We start from the raw sequence: 7770 nt of genomic DNA on the forward strand, positions 1-7770 counted from the left end.
TTTACTTTACAGATTCCTTTAACTCAATAACGCTGCCGTGAAATTAAAACGTTGTTACTGATCAGTAGTACTTATTTATAAGCTCTAAAAACAAAAAAAAAACAATTTCAAAGTAAATTTCTGATAACTTTTTGTCAGTGCAAGCCTTATGGTTCCTTCTTGGCAACATTTTATATGAAAATGTTTTTGGTGGGTCTCATTATCACAATTTCCAATACTTTTGTTGCCTAACTTAATAAATTATTGTTTACAATACCTATCGACTTTATACCTATTTTAATGATCACACAATTTTAACGAAACAATGTTTTCAAGAAAATAATTCAATTAAGTGCGAGTCAAACTCGCGCACCGATGGTACCTACATTTTATTAAGTACATTATATATATATTTTTTTAATTAAGTTGTAACTGACTCATCATCATCATCTCAGCCATAAGACGTCCACTGCTGAACATAGGCCTTCCCCTTGGACCTCCATTCCGGTCGGAAGCGACCCGCATCCAGCGTCTTCCGACGGCCTTAACAAGGTCGTCTGTCCATCTTGTGGGTGGACGTCCTACGCTGCGCTTGCTAGTCCGTGGTCTCCACTCGAGCACTTTTCGACACCATCGGCCATCTTCTCTGCGCGCAATGTGGCCTGCCCATATATATATATATATATATATATATATATATATATATATAACATTTTCAAGAAGTCTGGTCGCTTGTGGTGAAAAAAAAATGTATGGAGAACAGAGTGGCCAACTTTCTTAAAAATAGTTTATCTAATACTGATTCTAAAATAGTATCACACATGCTATTTACATTTCTACAAATAAAGATATGGCCTAGATGGTGTTTAAAGTGAAGTATGGTGCTAACTAGTAAAAAAGACAAAAGTGCGATTATCTCGAAAACCACGAAACTTTTACTAGACCTATAAGTGCATTTTCTGGACCAGCCTAAGCTGCCCTGTCGATGGTTAGAAGGTTGTCCATTAATTACTGGACATCCTGTATAGAGATGTAACTAACCCAAATCGATAGTCACAGCAAGCGATTACGATTGGATGGCACGTAGACTGAGGTATCGAATTGTGACGTATAATGAGTTTTTATTTGCGATTTAAATAAAGCTAGAATTATATGGTTTACGCGCAAGGCATTTAATACACCGACCGAGTAGGTCGCACCCATCGTCAAAATCTAAACTAACTGGGGATCTATTTTAAAGTTTATTTATGTTATTTCTGTGTCAAATTTGTTGTCTGTTAGGTGACGATAAATATATCCATATTTACAGTTGATTATCCACCTTTTCCTTATTTTCGGCCATCCACTGGGGTCGGCCTTTGGCCTCCCTGCCTGAAGCTCGCCCTTCGGGCTTGCTTAACACACTTTTTGTATAGGATTTTGCTTTGTTCGTCATTCCCGCAGCTCGGCCTTCGGCCTCGCCCAAAATTACTGGGGGGGGAGGATGCTTGGACATTCGAGATAAAGCTCCGGGCCTGACGGCCCTCCGCGGGGTCGGCCTTCGGCCTCCCAGCCTGAAGCTCGCCCTTCGGGCTCGCCTAACCTACTTGGAAATTTGAATTTGGCCCGTGTCCGCCGCCATTTTGGATTTTTCCAAAAAAATTTTTTCACATGGTAATTTTGGGCCACCAAGCTCGCCGCATGTCAAATCTCAGCGCGCTCGGACCAACTTGAAAAAAATAAAAAAAAAAAGTCGGCCTGTTTGAAAATTTTTAAATGCAGTTTGTTTTGTCTTGAGGCCCTCTATGACATTTGGTCGAGCACCCCCCACCCATCTCGCACCGTTTAAAAGTTGCCATACAAAATTAAAATGACCATTATTTCCGCTATCTTAGATTTTTTCCAAAAATTTTTATTTTCATAGGAATCTAGAGGCCTCTATCTTTCGCCATGCCAAATCTCAGCGCGCTCGGACCAACTTGAAAAAAATAAAAAATAAAGTCGGCTATTTTGAAAATTTTTAAATGCAGTTTGTTTTGTCTTGGGGCCCTCTATGACATTTGGTCGAGCACCCCCCACCCATCTCGCACCGTAATATGAATACTTTTTGAGATATTGGGGAAATTTAATTTACTACTTTTTCCCCCTTTTTTTGCTTATAACTTTTGATATTTTGTGTGTGCTACTACACGCTTCGAATGCATTTTTCTAGGCATTATGACGAATCTAATGAGGTATCACACGTATTTTTAGGAGTATTATCTCTATTTTTCACCGTGTTCAGTTTCTCGAACAAGACTAATACAACCAAGCGCAAGATGAACTGCCTGTAGGCACCTTGAACTCTCAATTATATTTAATTCATGTCGACCGTGGTCAAATATTAAAATTAGTGATATGTATGTAAAAAAATAAACGATATCGTTTACCTTTTTAAATGTGGCCACACTTTGCTTTGACCTGTCAATGTCATGTCATACGTCAAAGGTGGGAAGTGAGGTTATGTAGATTGCAATGCCGCTTTAAATAATCGCCGTTATAATTGTTATTTGTTATTGAGAAAGGAGTGACTAAAGCAGGAATAAACTTTAAATGTCGTTTCTTTGTTTACAGGTCGGTATTGTTAGTAATAGTACATACAGTGTAGGTTAACATTAAACCTTGTAGTATTAAAAATAAATCTTTGTTTACAGAGCAACGCATGAAGTTATTCTTCCTTCCAGTTCATATCCACAAAAGTGAAATCATCTTATAAAACGACATTTCTAGTTACGAGTTTCAAAGAAAGATGACGAAGCTTCGTTTTGAATTCACAATACTACCTGGAAGTGACGAAAAAACAAATGTCTGTTGTATAACCTCAATAACCACCGAGGACAACAAGAGTTATGCATTACCGGACGGACTCCAGTCAGTTGGTCATCACAAAGAATTGATAAAAACAGCGGCATATAGTAAAGTAAAGAATAGTTTATCAAAAAGGTACCAGATAAGGAGAATTTGGATCTCGCTAACCGAGGACCTAGAGCAAATTTATATGGATGAGGACGGCAATGTGCAGTTTGCGGACAGATACCTGGAAGAATTGAATCAGGACCAATGTGCTTCTAATGCACCCACTGCTGCCGGCACAAAAGGGACCAATACTTTAGAAAAATTGTTAGAAAAGTTAATAGAAAGTACACAGGAAAGTAAACAACACAGCTTGAAGAATATGGCAGATAAGTTTGTAATCGAGAAGTTTACTAGTAAACATTCGAATGCGGCTCAATGGATGGACATTTTTGAAAAGGAATGTGAGCGTTACCAGATATCGGATGGGAAAAAGATTGAAGTTCTTAGGCTCTTTATGGATAAAAGTTGTGCAGATTGGTACAGTTCCATGGTTGTAAAACTGACTATGAATGCAGAATGGTCTGAGTGGAGGAAAAAATTTTGTGAATCATTTGTCAACAAAGGGTGGAGCCCAGTTACATATGCATTACTGTATAAATATAAGGATGGCTCACTGTTGGATTATGCTATAAGAAAGGAAAAGCTTTTACTCGATATGAGGAAGTCAATTGATTCTGGTACATTGGTGGACCTTATCGCAATGGGTTTGCCGGAGTACATATTAAACAAGATTGATAGAGAAGCGTTGAAGGACACAGTTGAGTTGTTCAATGAAGTAAGCAAGTATGAGCATATGGTTACCAAAAAAAGCTACTTATTTAAGAAGAAGTATGGACCCTCAAGAACAAATTTCAAGAATGAGGATCTAAAGCCATGCAAAATTTGTGAAGGGTTAAACAAAGGCACCCGCTATCACGCTGAGACTGCATGTTGGTTTCGTACAAAAGAAGATGACAAAGTGAAGAGAAACTTCATTAAACATGTTAATAATGCATTGATAGAAGCGGAGTTAAATGAATCAGTTCCAAAAAACGAATACTAACACCACTGATAAAGGTCAACATACTAATTAATGATAAACATCTGATAAATGCAGTCTATGACCCAGGCTCAGTTGTTTCCATTATAAATTCTAAGCTCTTAAGCCTAAAAGGGAGAGGAAACGAATTGAATGAAGAAAATTTAGTAACAGTTGGTGGTGTTAAAAAAACGGATGGTTTGACCAACCTAAAAATAAAAATATTTAACAAAGAAGAGAATGTTGATATATCCATTGTGGATCAACAATATTTCATGCATGATTTTCTGATTGGCTTGGACCTTATAAAAATATTCCGATTAACTCAAGATGAGAATTTGGAAATACATCAGGTACTGGGTACAAACATAAAAGATAATGAGAAAGTGGAAGTTTCAAATGAAGAAATAAATCATAACCAATCAAAAGTTCCTGGGAATGATAAGAACACAACAAAAGAATATTATGTCAATTTTAATGAGCATATAAAGGAGGAGGATTTTAAGATAAAGATAGATCATTTGAACAAGGAGCAACAGTCTGAAATAAATACATTGATCAATAAATATAACTCAGTGTTTGCAAGGCATAAATATGATGTTGGGACTGTCAATGGGTATGAAGCCAGAATAGACTTGTTGGTGGACAAATATTGCAGCAAGAGGCCATATAGATGTACCATGGAGGATAAAAAAGAGATAGAAGAGCAAATTGGAAAGTTACTCGATAATAAGTTAATAGAGGAATCCTATAGTCCATTTGCTGCACCGGTCACATTAGCATTTAAAAGAGAGGAGAATAAAAAATCAAGATTATGTATCGACTTTAGGGACTTGAATAAAATAGTAGTACCACAAGCTCAGCCCTTCCCACTGATCGAAGACCTTATGATGAAGACTAGGAATTGTACATTTTTCTCGACACTTGATATCAACTCAGCGTTTTGGTCCATTCCTTTACGGATTGAGGACAGAAAGAAAACAGGGTTTGTAACCCAGGATGGACACTTTCAATGGACCTGCCTGCCTTTTGGATTGAAGACCTCGCCAGCAATCTTCCAAAGAATTTTAAGCAACATATTGAGGAAATATAAGCTTACGGACTTTGCAGTTAATTACATTGATGATATCCTTATATTTTCCAGAACGTTCACCGAACACATTGAACATTTAACAAAGTTGCTGGAAGCAATTAGGACGGAGGGCTTCAGATTAAAATTCACGAAATGCACATTTGCATCTGACTTAGTAAAATATTTGGGTCATATAATACAAAACAATTCAGTTAAGCCATTGAAGGATAACTTGACCTCAATAAAGAATTTTCCTATTCCTAGAACGCAGAAAAATATAAGACAGTTCCTAGGGAAAATAAATTTTTACCACGAGTATATTCCGAAGAGTGCAATAATACTAGACCCATTGCATAATTTATTAAGAAAGAACCAGAAATTCATATGGACCGCTGAATGCCAAAATGCATTTGAAAAGATAAAGGATCTCTTATGTTCTCAACCAGTTTTGGAAATATTCGATGAAAATTTGCCGATACAAATCTATACAGATGCTTCATTAGAAGGCGTCGGTGCGATTTTAAAACAAATACAGCCTGATGGTAAAGAAAAACCCGTAGCCTATTTTTCAAAGAAACTGAATCAAGCTCAGAAGAAGAAAAAAGCAATATATTTAGAATGTTTAGCCATCAAGGAAGCAGTACGATATTGGCAATACTGGTTGATAGGTAAATCATTTACAGTATATTCAGACCACAAACCACTAGAAAACATGAATTTGAAATCTAGAACTGATGAGGAACTAGGTGATTTAACTTATTACCTGTCACAGTATGACTTTAAAATAAAATATTCTCCGGGAAAGGAAAATTTAGAAGCCGACTGTTTAAGCAGAAATCCTGTATTAGAACCTAATGAAAATACTGAGGAACAATTGAAGATAGTAAATTTGATAAGTCTCAACGACATTATAAGGGATCAGAAGGAAAATCCAGAAGTACAGAATAAAAGAGGAAAATTAATTGAAAGACACAATGTATACTTAAAAATGGGTAGAAGAAGAGGGAAAATTATTTTGTCAGAGGAATTTAGTATAAAACTTATGAAATCTATACATGCTGACCTAGGTCATATTGGAATAGGACAAATGCAGAAGACAATTAGCCCATTTTATGCAGCTAAAAACTTGATACAAAACATAAAATCAGTGTGCACCGACTGTGAAGTTTGCATTAAAAATAAGTCGAGAGGACACAATAAATATGGATTTATGTCACAGCTGGGCCCAGCTACCAAACCATTCGAAATCATGTCTATAGACACCATTGGAGGTTTTGGTGGTTCAAGATCTTCAAAGAAATACCTGCACCTGTTAGTGGACCACTTCTCTAGATACGCATTCATTTCTACTTCAAAAACCCAAATTGCAAATGATTTTATAAAGCTGATTAAAACTATATCAGATACAGAGGATATTGGTATGATTCTTACAGACCAGTATCCAGGAATCAATTCGAAGGAATTTAAAGATTTTTTGAGAAGCAACAATATACCTTTGATATTTACAGCAGTAGACTCACCTTTCTCCAATGGTTTGAACGAGAGACTGAATCAGACATTGGTGAATAAAATAAGGTGTAGAATGAATGAGAAAGGCAACAAAAGAGCTTGGACAACAGTAGCTCACGAATGTGTAAAGAACTATAATGAAACCAACCATTCAGTAACCCGTTTCTCTCCTAGTTATCTTCTAAACGGTACAGATGTCACGTTATTACCAAAGGAACTAAAGGAGGTAAAATCGCTTAGTGACTGGATCAAGGACAGGGAAACAGCATTAGAAAACACAAGAAGATCACATAACTACAATAAGAAGTTATTTGACAAAGATAGAAAACTCTTTGAATTGAGTGTAGGTGACATGGTGTATGTTGAGAATGGAAATAAATTGAACAGGAGGAAATTGGATGAACTCAGAATTGGACCATATGTGATCATTGAAAAAATCTCAAACTCTATATTTAAAATAGACACAGGACACAGAAAAACAGAATCCAACTTCTTTCATATTACAAAACTAATTCCATGTCATAGGATACAAGAAGAGGAGTAGTTTAGTAGCGAAAATTTTATATAAAAAATTTTCTCCTTCCAGGGGGGGAGATGTAAAAAAATAAACGATATCGTTTACCTTTTTAAATGTGGCCACACTTTGCTTTGACCTGTCAATGTCATGTCATACGTCAAAGGTGGGAAGTGAGGTTATGTAGATTGCAATGCCGCTTTAAATAATCGCCGTTATAATTGTTATTTGTTATTGAGAAAGGAGTGACTAAAGCAGGAATAAACTTTAAATGTCGTTTCTTTGTTTACAGGTCGGTATTGTTAGTAATAGTACATACAGTGTAGGTTAACATTAAACCTTGTAGTATTAAAAATAAATCTTTGTTTACAGAGCAACGCATGAAGTTATTCTTCCTTCCAGTTCATATCCACAAAAGTGAAATCATCTTATATGTATTTAGTTCTTAAATAATTGTATTGCGATATGCCTATTAGGGTAATTTTTTCAATTATTTCAATTTGACATTTTATATTTATTTAAATTTATGATTATGATGATGAATTTGCACGCTTGACGGGCGTGGCGCGTTGCATGCGATCCAAAGCCGGGCGCCTTCGGCACCCTCATACTAAAAGCGTAACACTATACATATATTGTAACATCCCCATACTGTATCAATCCAAATAAATAATTTCTGATTTTCAAAGGAGTCAAAGAGCACGAAGGAATATAATCATTTTGCAGATCGGACGTAGGTATATCAGTAAAGGTGAAATACTGTAAATATATCATACTTACATACTCACAATTATATTATCTAGG

At 36.0% G+C, this 7770-nt stretch overlaps 1 long non-coding RNA gene across 1 annotated transcript; it reads left to right on the forward strand.

Moving 5' to 3' along the window:
* Positions 1-2359: 2359 nt before the first annotated feature.
* LOC134805753 (uncharacterized) lies at positions 2360-5932 on the forward strand. Its single transcript, XR_010146383.1, has 2 exons — positions 2360-2571; positions 2652-5932. It is a non-coding gene; the product is annotated as an uncharacterized LOC134805753 (long non-coding RNA).
* Positions 5933-7770: the final 1838 nt, after the last annotated feature.

The sequence above is a fragment of the Cydia splendana genome, unplaced genomic scaffold (genome assembly GCF_910591565.1).
Source record: "Cydia splendana unplaced genomic scaffold, ilCydSple1.2 scaffold_57_ctg1, whole genome shotgun sequence".
Lineage (NCBI taxonomy): Eukaryota > Metazoa > Arthropoda > Insecta > Lepidoptera > Tortricidae > Cydia > Cydia splendana.